The 17,157-nt window shown below is 42.3% G+C and overlaps 1 protein-coding gene across 2 annotated transcripts in view; it reads left to right on the forward strand.

Annotated features, from left to right (window-relative positions):
- Positions 1 to 17,157, forward strand: part of PRLR (prolactin receptor) — a 148,900-nt gene that overhangs the window by 97,146 nt on the left and 34,597 nt on the right. The window contains exon 2 of one of the 2 annotated variants that reach the window (XM_012640511.1): positions 9,040 to 9,104. The gene's annotated coding sequence lies outside the window, so the exon portion shown is untranslated. Of the gene's footprint in view, positions 1 to 9,036; positions 9,105 to 17,157 lie in introns of those variants that run through there. The other variant, XM_012640513.1, reaches the window with a different exon arrangement.

Raw genomic sequence — 17,157 nt, forward strand, 5'->3', positions numbered from 1 at the left:
GGACATTGATCCAGCGTACTTGACTCTTTTTTGTTCCATCAGCAAATGAAGATGATAATGGTTCATGTTTCCTAGAGATGCTTTGAGGGTTCCCGTAATTCCTGGCACATAAAAAATGTGCAATCAATGTTAGCTGTTAATAATATCAGCATATATTAATTACTTGCTATTTCCTGGACACTGCATCAAACCTCACAACAGTCCAAAGAGGTAGCTATAGCTATTCCCACTTTACAGATGAAGAAACTGAGACTCAAGGAACTCGCATGTCTTGCTCAAGCTCACATGGCTAGAAAGTGGCACAGGTCATATTTATATCCTTTTCAGTCTGATTCAAAATCCTATGCACATCTGTTGGACCATACTGCCTCTATGTAATGAATCAGGCTGATATTCACACACAATATCACACACAAAGAAAAACAATCTTTTTTTGTTTTTTAATAAAAATTAATGGTTGGCCGGGCGCAGTGGCTTACGCCTATAATCCTAGCACTCTGGAAGGCCAAGGCGGGCGGATTGTTTGAGCTCAGGAGTTCGAGACCAGCCTGAGCAAGAGCCCAAAAATAGAAAGAAATTAATTGGACAGCTAAAAATATATAGAAAAAAATTAGCCGGGCATGGTGGCGCATGCCTGTAGTCCCAGCTACTCGGGAGGCTGAGGCAGTAGGATCGCTTGAGCCCAGGAGTTTGAGGTTGCTGTGAGCTAGGCTGATGCCATGGCACTCTTGCCTGGGCAACAGAGTGAGACTCTGTCTCAAAAAAAAAAAAAAAAAATTAATGGTTGATGCAATTGGGCTACTTTGAGAAATAATATCACCAAAAACCATGAGGGAGAAACAAAAGTGAGAACCTGGGATGAAGCTGTTGGAACAAATTTGGGGCTTAAAGAACCTCAAACAAAAGCAAATTATCTCATCCAATACTGTATCTTCTCGGGCTTGTGGAGCCAGACCCCCTGGTTTATGGCAACTAAAAGAAACTGCACACAGCACTCTTCTGGCTAAAAACGGTACATTGACTCACGTCCATCAGCTAGGGTATTAGTCTGTTGTGCTCATGCAGGTATTTCAGTTCTCAGTGGTTTAAGATGTTCCCATTATCATCACCACTCACCCACCAGCAACACTTTTAAATTAGCCTTAGAAATAAATGAGTAAACAGAAGCACAATTTATCATTCTGCCAAGTTCAGTTGCCCCTGAAAAAGGCAGCATTGGACGGTGAAACAAACAACTGGATTGAAACACAAGTGTTAGCCTTGACACATGCTACTCATTTGCTGCTTCAGAGCATCGTTAGCTGCTTTTCTCCAAGAGTGAGGGAGAAAACAGTTCAAGGGCCAGAGACAAACGGCTTGTAGATGGTCCCCAGCCTGGCTGAAGTCAAAGGAAAACCAAAACAGATCTTCCTGTTCACATTCCCCTCGGAACAGTCTACCTGATTATACGGTGTAAAATAGGAACTATTGTCTACTAATCCTAAATAATCCTAAACCTTGGATACTAAGACCAGGAAATATTTATTCTCTTATATTTCTAGGTAAAAAGGTGTTCTCCATTCAAATCACCATGAACATAACAATCTGCTATTTTAATTAAAACAGTGTGTTCTTTCCTCATTTAACAGTATTATGACTTCGAATGCTTAAACGCTTACCTTTTCATAAACCCCCTCATGGGGATTTAGGGATCAGGACAAATGTAACATTTTAAGAATGTTCTTAATATTGCAATCAATTGGGGATTATTTTTTTAAACCAATTCCCTGAGAAGTCTAGACAATGTCTTTTCATCGCTTGGAGGTGTTTTATATTGCTAGTTCTCCGCCCACTTTAAATTAGTAGTATAACCCTAACTTGTAAATGCCCCTCTCCATCTCTAGGAAGGTGGATTTATCCTTGTGAACTCTGAGCTAAAACAGGCAAAAAGCCATTTCGTTTAGGTTCACTGCTGGTGGCCACCGCATCCCCATGTCCAACCCATGGTGGGTCCTGATGATCATTGGGCAGTTTCTGCAGACTCACATTCACGCCACAGTTAGTCACTGGACTGAAACAACCACACTGCTCTTAAGTGATCCCAATTGGGTGCTTTCATGCTTGCAAAATCAAGCTCTAAACTATTAATTTCTGCTAGTCAATCAAGGAGAGCTGGACTTTGCTTCTTTATTTACTTTATACTTGTTTCCAAAAGGATTTGAAGTAACCCACTTGAGATAGGGACCTGCTAATAACAAGAACTGTGACCTCAGACAGATTATAACAAAAAAAAACTTCTAACTTTTCAGTGTTTTACTGTTACAAAGCCCTTTCATATGCCTTCTCTCGTTAAAGTTATTATCCTCAGAGAACACCAATCGACCTATATGCTATTTATAAAGTGGGCAGATGGAAAACATTTTGGAAAATAAGGGCACTGCACAAACCAGAGGTAACTCTGTTCATCTACTGACTGGTAGGACTGGTTTCAATGTGTTGGTCCAACTTTCATTTCAACTCTGGCCTCCAGACAAGTTTCCATCCTGGATATCTGTCAAGAACGGGAGGTCAGAAATGCCAAAACCAGGAGATTAGGGTGGGTATTCTGTCAAGGATCCATACAAGGAACTTCTTGGAAAAAAATGAATTGAGGAATTTGGCCTGGATGTCAGTAGCTGGAAAGGGGCCTTGAATTTTCCCCAGCAGATTATTCTAGGAATATCTAAACTCTAGACTAGGGGTTACAGACTACAGATTAAATTGTAAGCCTCCAGCCTCCTACAATCATGGCATTTCAGAGTTGAAAGTCCCCTCACTGGTCTTGTAGCCCCTATGTAATCTGCTAACCCCTCTAGGATCTCATATGGCCCCTGCACAAGCATCCACAGTGACGAGGAGCTTACCTCCTACCAGAGTGGCCATTTCATCCTTGGCCATAATAATCATGAAAGTTATTCTGCCTTGTAACATGACCCATTTGTTTTAGCTCTGCCCAGTAATAGGCAATTGCAATGTCCAATGAGGAGCTCCACGACCCTTTTATTGAAGCCCAATCTGTCTCCATGTAATTTCCACCAGTTAGAGAGTCTCTCTTCTTGTGCCTTTGGATACATTTTCTCAGTAATCACAGCAGCCCAGGATGGTTTCAAGAACAGCGCACAAAGCCCCTGAGGGCTAGCACACTGCCTTTTGCACTCTCAACCTCTCCTTGTCTTCTATACCTTCTGTATCTCTTCCTTTTGCTCTCCCATTGGCACCCAGCTCTCTTATAATTCGTCTAGAAATTAAGCATGTACTCATACATGGAAGGCAAAGGAATTCAGTGAAAAGAACAAAGGAACTTAGTTTAAGCCCTGACAAGTTTTCACCTCTAAAGCCTCATAAATACTATGATTTACCTGATGGAGGTGGGGGGATAGAATGATAGACTGTAAATGAATATTCATTATAAGCTGCAATATACCATAACGCTCCTGAATACTTCAAACTCTAAAAGACCTCAGGCATCCTTATTTGCATTAGAAGATATTAATATTAAACAGAGAAGAAAAGCAACTTGCCCAAGGGCCACAAGACCAGTTAGAAACAGAGCTAGAAACAGAACCCCAATTTCCCAACTCACAATCCCTTGCTCCCTCTACTGCCTCTCTGCTGAATGGTGAAATCAATAAAATCATCTATGCAAAGACCCTAGACCCACGACGTGTTAGGTGCTCAATTACTATAGGCCAAATAAATATGTGAGTAAACGAATGAATGAATGAATGACTAGGACTCATTTTCTGTGATGATGTTTTACAGGTTCTCCCCAATGTCACTTCTGTTTTTAATCATTGCTTAATTACCTCTCTATTTAAGAAGCTTGGTTCTCAAAAGACACTTACGAAGATTAGATGAAATAATGTGCTAAAGTGCTTAGAAACAGTGTCTGGTAGTCAATAAATAATAGCTAATTATTATCTTCTATTTTCTAGCCGTTTTTTAAGTAAGATTATGCTAATGCCATAATCTGCAAATCACTTTACAATTTTCTAATGAAAGGAATTCTGGAATTGCAAAAGTATTGCTACTATTTGTCAATTCCTACGCTGCATCTTAACGAGGACACACACACCCATCCCTTGTAGTTGGCACCCAGTAAGGCACAAACAAGATCCTGGACTCTTTCACTTCCTCATCTGGGCTTGTGTTTACTCAGCCCCTGAGCTCTGGGCTCTGTCTCCCACTGTCCATCAGCACTTGCCTGTTGGACCTGGCAATCGATTTGACTTTATCCTGTAAGACCCTTAGTGTTCTTGTGCCCTCTCTCTTAATCTCAATCTTAATCAAGATTTTGCAGTTTTCCTTTGGTTCCCTCCCATCCCAGCCATCCTGGTAGCTTTACTCCTAAACCCACCACTCGAATTGGTGTGTTTGCCTCTATTTTGTAGGGGTCAGACACTTTTCACATTGTAGCAGTTGTTATAAATATTGATATTTTTTGGTTCTCAATAAATGTCATTTAATAGTAGTATAACTATTACTATTATAATTACATTATTAATAATCTATTAACTATTTTAATTTTTTTATTGAGACATAGTATTTGTACATATTTATGGGGTACATGTGATATTTTGTTACATGCATATAGAATGTGTAATGATCAGGTCAGGGTATTTGAGGTGTCCTTCACCTTGAGAATTTGTCATTTCCGTGTGTTGGAAGCAGTTCAAGTCCTCTCTCCTAGCTATTTTGCAATATACAATACTTTGTTGTTGACTGTGGTTACCTGCTCTGCCATCCAACTTTTTTTGTGTTCCCTGAACTGGCTTCCCCGCCCCGCTCCTTTCATCTGTTGCGTCTGGTCTCCCAGCTGGATGGTGCTCAAATTCAGCCTGCCCAACAGGACTGGTTCCCAGGTGCTTTATTGGAGGCAATACTTTTTTCTTCATGCGCTTCACGTGCATGTCTACAAATTGCCATATGTAATCTACATCAGTTCTGAGAAGGCTTGAAGCTTCTTTCTGAATCTGAGTGTATCTGACAATTTGTCAAGACTAAAGACCAAACTCGAGCTAATGTCAGTAAATAAGAAAAAGTTTTGGTTAAATTCATCAGTTAAGGATTATACCTGCAGTTCTGGTGTGGACAAGAAATATTTATTGTGTTTTTAATCCTGTGTCTTGTGATAAATTACCATTTGTTAGATTCTCATTTGTTAATCATGTACGGACCCCTATCCCATCCCACCCGTAATGTAAGTTTCTTCAGAGCACAGACTTGACCTGTTTATATTCAGAGCTCTACCCTCAGCACCTCAAATAGTACTTGGCAAACAGCAGACCACCAATCAGTGTTTGCTGAATACTCGATGAATGAATGAATGAAGTGATGACTGGGAAGCAGGGTGACTTCGCGGTTGGGCCACAGCCTTTGGCATCAAAGAGATTTCAGTTCAAGTTTTAGTTAAGCCACTTCCCAGCTATGGGTATTCTCTAAATTTCAGTTTCTTCACCCAATAAAATGGGGATAATAATAGTACCTACCTCGTTGGTTTGGGGAAGAATTAAATAAGATAACGCATGTATAGTTCTTAGCACAGTAGCTCACATTTTTTCAGAACTCAGTAAATGTTGACTATCATGTCTATAATTTTCAGGGAAAAACTTCAAATTTGACACTTATTAGAGGTAATTGAACTAATGTAATATGACAAGTAGTGATGATTGTACTAATACAAATTAGTTCAGTTAATCTGTCAGCAAGATTTCACTTAAAGAGACAAGTTGACAAAAAATGTATTGCTCACGCCTGCCATGTTCAAAGAACTATACTAGGCTTTCGGAGTGGATGGGATTCAAGGATGGATAGGACACAGCCCCTTCGCTCTAGGAACATAAAATCTAGAAGAGTGACTATGTGTGCACGATACCGTGCTGAGGATTCAAAATATGAGACATTGTTACTTCCCAGATCATCTGATTTGCTCCCCATGCCCTGCAGAAAATTATTCTAAGATAGACAACCTCTGCTTTGAACCTCTACAATGACAAGAAACCCACTGCCTCATGAAATTGCTCATTCTATTTGGGAATAGTAATCACGATTAGAACAATCTTTCTTAAACTTAGCACACATCTACCTCCCCATGATTTTTACACATTAATCCAACTCTGCCTTCTGGAAACCCACCGAATAAATTCACTTTTTCTCTTTATATTGAAATTGGCAAAGTAAGACCCGCAGGCCAAATCCAGCCTACTGTTTATGTTTATAAATAAAGTTTTATTGAAACGCAGCCAAGCATTTTTGACTACATGTTGTCTATGGGTGCTTTTGTGCTACAATAAATAACAGAATAATAACAGAATAATCACAACAGGGAACCAATGGCCCACAAAGCCAAAAATATTTACTATTTAGCTCTTGAAGAATAACTCTTTAAACTGTTGCTCTATATGACAGAACTTAAAGACAAGTAACATGTCTTCTCTTAAAGTGAGAAGCAAGGAATTGAGCACAGGACTCCAAGTGGGAGCTAATGAAGGCAGGATTAAGTAGCACTGTCTCCTCCTTCGTCCTGAAAGCCATACTTCCAATAATGTGGCCAGAAATCAGGTTGGTCTCTGACTGACACACAATACTAAGGTGTGTGAAAGACTAAATCTATGAGAGATTTTTCTGTTATGTCTCCCCACTCTGCATTGGTATAGCCTAGTGTTAGAAAGTATATACAAAACTTTACACCTTGTGGCACATGCCTGTAGTCCCAGCTACTTGGGAGGCTGAGGCAGTAGGATCGCTTGAGCCCGGGAGTTTGAGGTTGCTGAGAGCTAGGCTAACGCCACGGCACTCACTCCAGCCAGGGCAACAGAGTGAGACTCTGTCTCAAAAAAACAAAAAAACTTTACACCTTTCCAGCTCATCCAGAGCAATCAGAAACAATTCAGCATATATTCAAAGGCTATGTCAGTCAGGGTCAGACAGGACAAATACAGCATACTCAACTGGGTTTTTTAAGAGAATGTTATGAAGAGACTATTTGTGTACCTGTGGGCAGAGTTGAGAGAACAAGGGAATTTGTCACCACCACTCCTCTGTATAAAGAGGAATGGAGAGGGAAGAATTTTGCTGGGACCCAGTGATAGTTGGAGCCAGGGCAGAAGAGCTGCCCAATTGGCATCATGGTAAAAGATGCACAACCACTGCTAGAACTGCTATGAGGAAGGCAGGGAGGGAGGGAACTAGACATCCCACATGCTTGTCTCTCATCCTCTGCCTACCATGTGTGGAATCCCACCAGAAGCTGATACATGAATTAATGATGTGAGCCCAGGGCTCGTCACTTAATAAGTGTTTGTTGAATTGCAGAAACTGCAATCCCTTTTATGCTGTCTGCCCCGAAGCCCTCACTCCCGCTGTTTGGTGTTCCAGACTTTCCACCCCCAACACAGCTCTCCTCCTGTCCCTGCTCCCTCTACACCCTTTCCTACCCCACCCCCAGCCCCTTGAGGTTTCCGTCAAGAGTGTAAAAATGAGTCTGGATTTTATTTGGGTGGTAATAGAACAGAACAGGAGTTGTTCTGAACAGAGCTACGATATTATCAGAGAGAACTTTAAGTCCTGAAATAATTCCTAGAATCGAAAATGTGTTCTAGAATATTCAGAGTTTTAAAAAATTCGGTATCACTGCACCCTATGGTGAAAAATTGGTGACTTCTAAGAAGCCTTCCCCAGACATCTGTGTCACAGGCTCTGGATTCACCAGACACCTAATTACCAAACGCTCAGGCAGCCCCCGTCACATCATAGGCTTTGATTGCAAAGATTTCTGGGCTCTCCGTTCATTACGCCAACAGCCACAAGGTGGGGAAAGTGTGTGTGAGAGAGAGAGATTGCAATGGTATAAAGCTGCTGGTGGCCATCCACAGCTTCCTGCCGGCCCCCTCCTCCACCAGTTGAGTCAGTGCGAAGAATATTTATTCAGCACTGGCTTCCTCGAGGGATATTCTTCAGGATTCTGGATTTTGAGGACTTAGAAATGATTTGCAAGCATTATTTGGTCTCCTACTCTAGTTAGATTATTTGTTTTTGCATGGAATGTGCAGAACAAAACTGGGCACTAAATTAGGAATTGCTGTCCACATAGCAAAGCCTGTTTTAAAAAGTAGCTGCAAACATGTATGGGCCTATTTTGTATTCAAGTCCTGAAATCATTTTTGTCCTAACTCAGATCCACCCTCATAGCATTTATTCCCGTACATCTCATAGACCCAGGCCAATCAGCCTCCAAAGTTAAAAAGTTCTTGTACAAAACCTAGGGCCAGATATAATGACAACGACAGGGTGGAAACCATGACTCCTGGGGACACAGCCCAAACTCTGGAAGCCTGTACCCCACCAAAAGTTACTCACACTTCACAAAACATTCTTCTGCCAGTGCTCATATGATCCAATGAGATAGAATCAAATTTGAGCTTCAAACTGGAGTGGCCAAATTCCCAGTTGAGCTGTGGCTATGTCAGGATTTCTCAGTAAGTCTCATTAAGGTCTCCAGAACTAAATTTCATAAACTCTAATCCCAACTAGGATGACTGGGAAAATTTGAGTAAGATTTATAGACTAGATAATAATACTACATCAGTGTAAATTTTCTGATTTTAATTATTCTATTGTGTTTATGTAAGAAAATGTCCTTGTTCTTAGGAAAACATACTGAAATATTTAGGGGTACAGAGGCAACATGACTATGACTTAATCTCAAACGATGTGAAAAAAATAATAATGTTTGTATACAGAGAAGAAAGAGGATGGAAAATTGAAGGTGATAAAATATTAATTAGGGTATCTGGGTGAAGGGTACATGGGTTTTTTTTTTACTGTTTTTGTAACTTTTCTGTAAGATTGAAATTACTTCATAATAAAATTGCCAAAAAATTAATTCCAGAAAACTAGAGCTGTCATATGCCTGTCACTGCAGTGACAATGTTCAGCCATGCTACGTGCTGCAGAACAAGCCAGAAATGGCATCTCCTGTTTTGTCATCTTTGAGTTAAAATGAGTCATTTCCTCTTTCAGCAAAAGAACTCTACTCCTACTCATGAAGGCAAACACTAAGGATGCTTTCCACACGAACCCCAAAGGTAAGGGCACTCGACCACAGGCTGCTTGGTCACACCACCCATGGGCCCTGCTGTCCTTTTCGTCCAGGTACAGGCAGGGACTGAACTATCCTGACTCACAGAGAATATAACCTCAAACCAGTCAACATCCACACTGGCGCATTCTGCTGGCCTCATAGACCTTTCCAATCTCCCCAGCCTGTACAGCTCAGAAAACCTGGTGCTCATTCCCTTCTCCGTTTTCTCAAAGAAAATACCAAAGCTTTTAATAGCTGATATCTTCTGGTGGTGCAATTATGGGAGATTTCGATTTTCTTTTCATAGTTTTCTGTAGTTAAGAGATCATCGACAAAGACTGTGTTACTTTCATAATCAGAAAGAGAAATATCATCTTTGCTTTTATTTACCCAAGAAACTGTACACAAATACTTGCCACAGTTTTCTGGGCCCCTCCTCAGCACCCTGGTAGTGTCACTGCTGCATGTCTCCTTCCTCCCAGCCTATGTGGCAAGATTTGCATATGACATATTCTGGATCTTCCCCATCTACCAGTGGCAAGGAAACCCTAGGATGCCAGGACTGACTGACAAATAGGTCATAAAGCATATTACTCCATTTTACAGATGGACAAACTAAGCCCCATGGCTTGCCTCTGTCTATGCAACAGTCCAATGGCATCCAGACCCACTGAGATGAGTTTGGCATATGTAGCCTGAAGCTGTACTCTCTCTCTTTCGGAAGAAGTTAAGAACCTGTGAAGATAGGAAACTGACTAGGTTATTGGTTGAAGAAACTCCTTGGAAAGATTTAACTGGGATTTCTTGGGGCCACTTCTGGTGTTTATTAGTCGTCCCACATTGAAAATGGGATAGCTCCATGAGAGCCATCTGTCACTTCAATGTCAAAACTAAGCCTGAACTTTTCCTCTGGACCAGGGTCTCTCAAACAACACTGTTGACATTCTGGGCCAGATACTTCTTTGTTATGGGGTTGTTCTGTGCATCCTGTGATGCTTAGCAGCCTCCCTGGTCTCTCACTACATAATAACAGACCACCAACTCTCCCCAGCTATAGCAACCAACAATATCTTCACACATTGCCTAAGGTTCCAAGGAAGACAAAACTTACCCCCTAGAAGTGGCAATAAAATAATGTTTCCAGACATTGCCAAATCCCCTGGGTGGGGGCAAAATTGCCCCTGTCATGAACCACTGCTCTGAGTTACCTCAGCCCAGCAGGAACTTTTGTTTTTCATGCAAATAGACTGAAATTTATAGCATCCAGAGTGAACATTAGCAAGTATTTGCGGAAGGGATACCATAAGGCATCAACAGCAGTCTGTATCGTAACAGCCCTGTATGACAGTCTCTGGGAACATTGGAACTGGTCAGTCAACCTACTCAGACTTCTCTGAGTTTCCTTCTCCTGTCAGGACTGCTGCCCCTTGATGCCAAATACCTCACGGTATTTACTGGAAGTAAAGGCAAAGGAGAACACGTAAAACAGAATACTGTGAGCAGTCCTTTCCTTCAGGAGGTTGCAGAGATCCAGAAAGCATGGTGAGGTTGGAACTGTGTTGCAAAGCACCAGAGGGGATTTGGCAGCCATTTTGTATTCATATATGTATTCATTTGTAGACCACATTTTTGCGTGAAATGTTTGAGATATAGTCTACAATTTACTTTATAAAATTTTGTATTTTTTCAACAAACAAGTGCCCACTGTGGGCAGTGGCTTAACTAGAAATCCTTCTTTTCATTCACGAAATAGCATAGGGCAAGTGAGGTGGTGATAGTAGATTTACCTGTGGTACCAATTGGCAAACCAAGAGCCTGAGAGTAAATCCCAAAGTGCTAGTGTTGGTACACACTCTTCTTACTCATGTCCAAGTGCACCTCAAGGGCCTTTTATTCCTCTTAATGATCTCCTTCCCCAGCATCCACCCTCTACTGTCCTCCACCCTTTACCCAACCTGGTGTTTGGATTGCAAAGCGGCTTCCGATGCCAGTGGATATCTGTAAAAACACAGGTAAGAACTTGAAAGCAATTACATGGTCATCCAAGAGAAACAGACACACGGCTCAATTTCAGGGTGAAAAGAATATCCAGAAAGCAACATTCATAAAAGAATTCAGGGGAAAAAAAAACTCCCTAAAAGAAGGGATTAGAATTAAGAGTAGAACTGCAATTCCTGTCCAAGACGTGACCAGAAGTGCCATAGTGCATTTTGTGGCCTTTAATCTGGTTTCCAATCTCTTAGACTTAGCTATTACCTCACCAATCCTGTCCCAATGGTAACGATAGCTCCTTAACACTCCCTGGAGCTCCACCCCCACCCCAGGGTGGAACAAAACATCTCTCTGCCTGGCACGCCAGATTCTTGTGCAAAAGCTCTGGCATCCTTTGGGCTCTACCTGTTCCAGCCCTCCCACTTCCAGCCCTTTCCCAGGCTCCCAAACACATGCTTCTGACCTTACCTGTCCCCAGACTGCAAGAGGCTGAAAGAAGCTTTGACACAGCCTAGGGCACTGGGGGGGATGTGCCCATCCGTAGCATGTGCTCTGTGGTGCATCTGAAGCTCTAAGCTCAGAAACTTTTCACCCAGCACTTACCTGCCAGAGACCCAAATCCCTATCACTTGAGCCTCTGCCTTAACTAAAGTGTGACATTGCTTAAAACCTGCACCCTTACCTAAGAGGGCTAAGACCTTAATTTATGAAGAGCAATTTGTTTATGAGATTGACTTGCCGTTGCCTTGGGATTGGGACATAAGACAGGTCAGTTTTTTTTGTTTGTTTGTTTGTTTTATTTCAGCATATTATCGGGGTATAGATGTTTAGGTTACGTATGTTGCCCTTGCCTCCCCTCCCCCCCAAGTCCAAGTTTCAAGCATGTCCACCTCTCGGATGGTGCCCATTGCACTCTTTGTGTATGCATATACCTGTCCCCTACTCCCCCTCCCCCCTTCCCCCTGCCCGACATCCAATAGATGTTATTTTTATATGTACACTTACGTGTTCATCAGTTAATACCAATTTGATGATGAGTACATGAGGTGCTTTTTTTCCATTCTTGGGATACTTCACTTAGTAGAATGCGTTCCAGCTCTATCCAGGAGTATACAAGAGGTGCTATATCACCATTGTTTCTTAAAGCTGAATAGTACTCCATGGTATACATATACCACATTTTATTAATCCACTCATGTATTGATGGACACTTGGGTTGTTTCCACATCTTTGCAATTGTGAATTGTGCTGCTGTAAATATTCGGGTGTAGGTGTCTTTCTTATATCGTATCATTTGTTCTTTTGGGTAGATGCCCAGTAATGGGATTGCTGGATCAAATGGTACTTCTACTAGTATCTCTTTAAGGTATCTCCATATTGCTTTCCACAGAGGTTGCACTAGTTTGCAGTCCCACCAGCAGTGTATGAGTGTTCCTATCTCTCTGCATCCACGCCAACATTTATTGTTTTGGGACTTTTTGATAAAGGCCAGTCTCACTGGAGATAAGTGATATCTCATTGTGGTTTTGATTTGCATTTCCCTGATGATTAGAGATGTTGAGTATTTTTTCGTATGTTTTTTGGCCATTATTCTGTCTTCTTTTGAAAAGTTTCTGTTCATGTCCTTTTCCCACTTTTTGATAGGGTCGTTTGATTTTTTCTTGTTGATTTTCCTGAGTTCTAAGTAGATTCCGGTTATCAGCCTTTTATCAGATTTGTAGCATGCAAAAATGTCCTCCCATTCTGTAGGTTGTCTGTTTGCTCTTGTGACAGTTTCTTTGGCTGTGCAAAAACTTTTTGATTTGATCAGGTCCCATTTATTTATTTTGGTTGTTGCTGTGATTGCCTTTGGGGTCTTCTTCATAAATTCTTTGCCTAGGCCAATGTCTAGAAGAGTATTTCCAACATCTTCCTCTAGAATTCTAATAGTTTCACTCCTTAGGTTTAAATCTGTTACCCAGCATGAGTTGATTATTGTGAGAGGTAAAAGGTGTGGATCCTGCTTCAGCCTTCTACATGTGGCTATCCAGTTTTCCCAGCACCATTTATTGAATAAGGATTCTTTTCCCCAGTGTATGTTTTTTTCTTCTTTGTCAAAGATTAGGTGGCTATATGAGGATGGTTTTATATCTGGGTTCTCAGTTCAAGACAGGTCAGTTTTGATTGCAGTGGAGATATGGTAATGATCAGATTATTGAGCTCTAGACCTGCACAGTCTACTATACAAGCCATAGCTACATGTGGCAATTTAAATAATATTAAAAATTCAGTTTCTCAGTCACTCTGGGTACATTTCAAATATTTACTAGCTTCATGTGGCTAGTGGCTACCATTGGACAGAGTAGATTTATAACATTTCATCATCATAGGAAGTTCTATTGGACAGTACTCCTCAAGACTGAGGCTGGTACTTCCAATGAAGAGTTCTAGAAGGGAGAGGCAGCCTAACATCACCAGCTCTGTGGGGTGGGAGAAAAGTAGGAGAAGGAACAGAATTCTGAAGGGAAAGGGGGCCAAAGACAAACTTTGCATGCTTTGCCTTCAAGGGCCCAGCCGTGAGCACACGTGCATCTGCCCTACCACAGAGCTCTCTATGTTGATATCTGGGGTCAGCTTTGGGGCCTATTTCCTTCATTGTATGGCCCCTGAGTCCTATGGGCTTCTCATGAAGCAAGAGACCCTGTCTCCCAAATGCTGATGCAAAAAGAACTCAGAGCATCACTCACATACAGGAGCCACTGGGCTCCCAGCCAAAGGCAAATCAGCACTCTGGTGGCACAAGGCAGCCAGGTAGTATCCAGGAGTCTATGTAGAGCTGGGAGTTTCCAAATCAAAAGACATTTAGGGGAAAAGGAGCATCTTCTCCATCTGGAATTATACCCCCACTCAAAGAATCTGAGGAACATAGAGGGTCCCAAGGAGCAGTTGTCACCCCTAACTGGTGATGGTAGAGGAGCAGTCAGTTGTCACCCTTTGCCAATGACAGTAGCTCGCACTTATATAGCACTTTGCAGCCCTGTGACACACTTTCACAGAAATCATTCATCTCATTCTCACAATAGTTGGCTGAGGAAAACAGGACAGATGTGATGCCCTCAATTCTTTATACTAGAAGAAACTCATGCCCAGAAAGAGGAGGAGACATGCCAAAGTCAGTGTGGCTGGTAAATGGCAGAACTGGCCCTACAAGCCACCCACTCTTCTGTCTGCAGCTCATGTCACCTCTCCCAGGTGGTGGGGTTACTTGGTACCTGTCCAAGTCCCTAAGTGTGTCAGCTCCAAAGCATGTGACCTTTCCAGGGATCATGCTGCAAACTCAGTTCATGCCAATGACCCCAAGCCAATGACCAAGCCCCTGAAGATCTCATGAGCTCTTCTTTGTACAGTGACTCACAAGAGCTGCCAAGCAAGAGAGAAAAGTGGACTTATGGCTAGAAAGCTGGTATGACTTTTCCCAGCAGATCCCTCCTCGACAAATACTGATGTCCTGATAATGACAAAGGGGAAATGGTGTTTACAGTGCTCCAGGTCTACTGAGTCTATTTTCCTTTGCAAAAGACACGAGGAAGATGTTGCTTCCCTGGCTCCTGCAGTAGGAGACCCTTAAACATGCCAGTGGATCTTGCTTTCTAGAAAAGGATCCAGAAATTAGGATCACAGTAGTCCATTTATAGGATTTTCAATAGTTTGTGGCCAGATATTTATGATTTATTCTCAAATTTGAAAGAACCCCTCATTCACAATGTATAGGAGCCATTTACATACTTGGCTACATAGCAGATCAGATTCTGTATTTTCCTGACATCATGCATATCAACAGATACGCAGAGTAATTATTGGACTTTCCCTTCCAATGAGCTCTAATACTAAATCAGCCACTATCTAGAAAACTGAAAAGAAAAAAATCAAGAGTATAATCAAATATATATAAAGCAATACTGAGGTTAGTGACAAAAATGAAATAACTACTTTAAATGTGCCCAGGTAAGCAATACTCCTAGCAGCACACTACTTTCCTTCCCTTTACAGCAGCATCCCAATACTTCTCAGTTAGCATCCACCCTTCTCTACCTCTAAGCCATAAGATTTGAAAATTAAACCACTGAGCTGTCCATGCCAAACTCTGACCAAATTCCCCCAAAGCCAGATGGGCCATGCTGGGCTGTTCTACTCTAAGAGCTCTACAGCCTTCCAGGGCCTGAAGAAGCAGAGACTCCAGTTAAACAGTGTATGTGTCGCACTCACCCAAGAAGTCCTGAGAAAGAACAGTTCCAGGTTTAATTTAGCAGCTCATATCTCCAAGCATTCAGCCTCTTTCCATTTGGTGGAGGTCTCTCCTCCTCCCTCTCTCTTTTTACCAGGGAGAAAAAATCTTTCCCAGCAGCCCCCAGAAGACTTCCACAAGGTCTCAGTGGGCAGAACTATGTGGGATGATCACTCTAAACCAATTACAGACAAAAGATGAATGGGATTACCATGATTAGCTTAGACTGATACCTCCTCACCCCTGGGGCTGGACACCTGATGCCTGACAAAACTGGACTCCATGGACAAAAACAAAGGGAGAGATGGTTGCTGGAGAAGCAATCAGCAGTGTCTGCCAGACCCAGTTACTCACAGGGCTGCAGCACTGTGACGAAAAAGAGGGACTTTCTACTCCTTGTCCCAGGCAGCTCCCCAGGGAAGCCCCCTGGCCTCCTTGGCCAGGTCAAATCTGCCTGCTCTTGGCTCTCATGGTACCTTCAGGGCTGCTTCTTGGTACCGGTGTCATTTACATTTAAGTGTTTTACTAGCTGCCCTCCTCACCAGGACTGGAAATGCTAGGAGGTTTGTTTCAGCACAACATTGTATTCTCAGGGCCCTGCCTATGCCAGGCGCATCTTAGATGCTCAGTTGATATTTGTCAAAAGATGAGCAGATGAATGGATGGATGGACTGGGTGGATGGACGAATGGGTGGGTGGGGCAGTGGATAGATGCATGGATGGGTGGATGGATGGATAGATGGATGCTGCAGCCACTAAATAGGTGAGCCCTGCCATTTTCTGAAAATGCATTAAAAAGAGATGAATCTTGGTTTCCCTCCCTCCTCCCCATTCTCACTCAAGTAGTCTGCCCTGGGAGTATTTACTGCCCTACTCCCAGACCCAGCCTAACTAAGGGCCCTGGCCATTACCTCTCTAATTGCACAGGTGGCTTTTCTGCTAAGAAAGGACTCCTGAGGGAAGCTGAATAAAATAGAAAGGAAAAAAAAGAGTGAATATAAGCCAGTAAGAAAGACAAGCAATTATCTTGCTAGATAAGTAGCCTGGATGTTTTGAATGAAGAAGCAAGTCTGAAAGATCATATTCTCTGTGAGTGAGAAAAGGTGACTAAATCAAGTAGAGACAGGATGTGCTTGTATAAGATGGAGCAAGGGGGCGGGGAGGGAGAGGGACCTTGGGACTGGTGGTAACATTAGGAAGTGGTAGAGACACTCAGACTTCTAGCAATAGGCAAGGAGGTGCCTACCGCTTCCCCCTCCCCCAGCCCACCTCTCTTCAAACTTCCAGATCCTCCTGCTTTCCCTGCCTCCTCTGCCCTCTGCTCTTCACCACCCTCTGAGCTTCCAGTTCCTCTTGCTTTGCATGAGTAGGACCAGCAAGCACCCAGTCTCTCAGAGAGAACCGTATTGAATTTATTAAACTCCTTTTTAATAATATGACCCAGCCCTTCTCTCAGACTCTGAAAAAGGAATTTTTCCATGAAATTGCCTTTCACCCACTTGTCAGAAGCTTAATGGCAAATAATGGTATTTTAAATAACCCTAAGACAGACAAAGTGATGAATTCAGAGAAGTAAGGGCAATTCTTAAAAACAAGTGAGCAGGCGTGGAACATCAAGACTGTTTAGAAACTTTAGATCATTCATTGTGGCTGAAGAGACGGGCACATACTCAGCTACACATGCTAATTAGCACAGGGAGGTTGGCTGTCAGCAACTGCTGAAATTTTGCCACAAACATACAAGTAATTTCTATATTTGACCCCAGTGGAAACCAGTTCCATATATTTGTACCACAAAATG

Source organism: Propithecus coquereli, unplaced genomic scaffold (assembly GCF_000956105.1).
Source record: "Propithecus coquereli isolate 6110/MARCELLA unplaced genomic scaffold, Pcoq_1.0 Scaffold154, whole genome shotgun sequence".
NCBI lineage: Eukaryota > Metazoa > Chordata > Mammalia > Primates > Indriidae > Propithecus > Propithecus coquereli.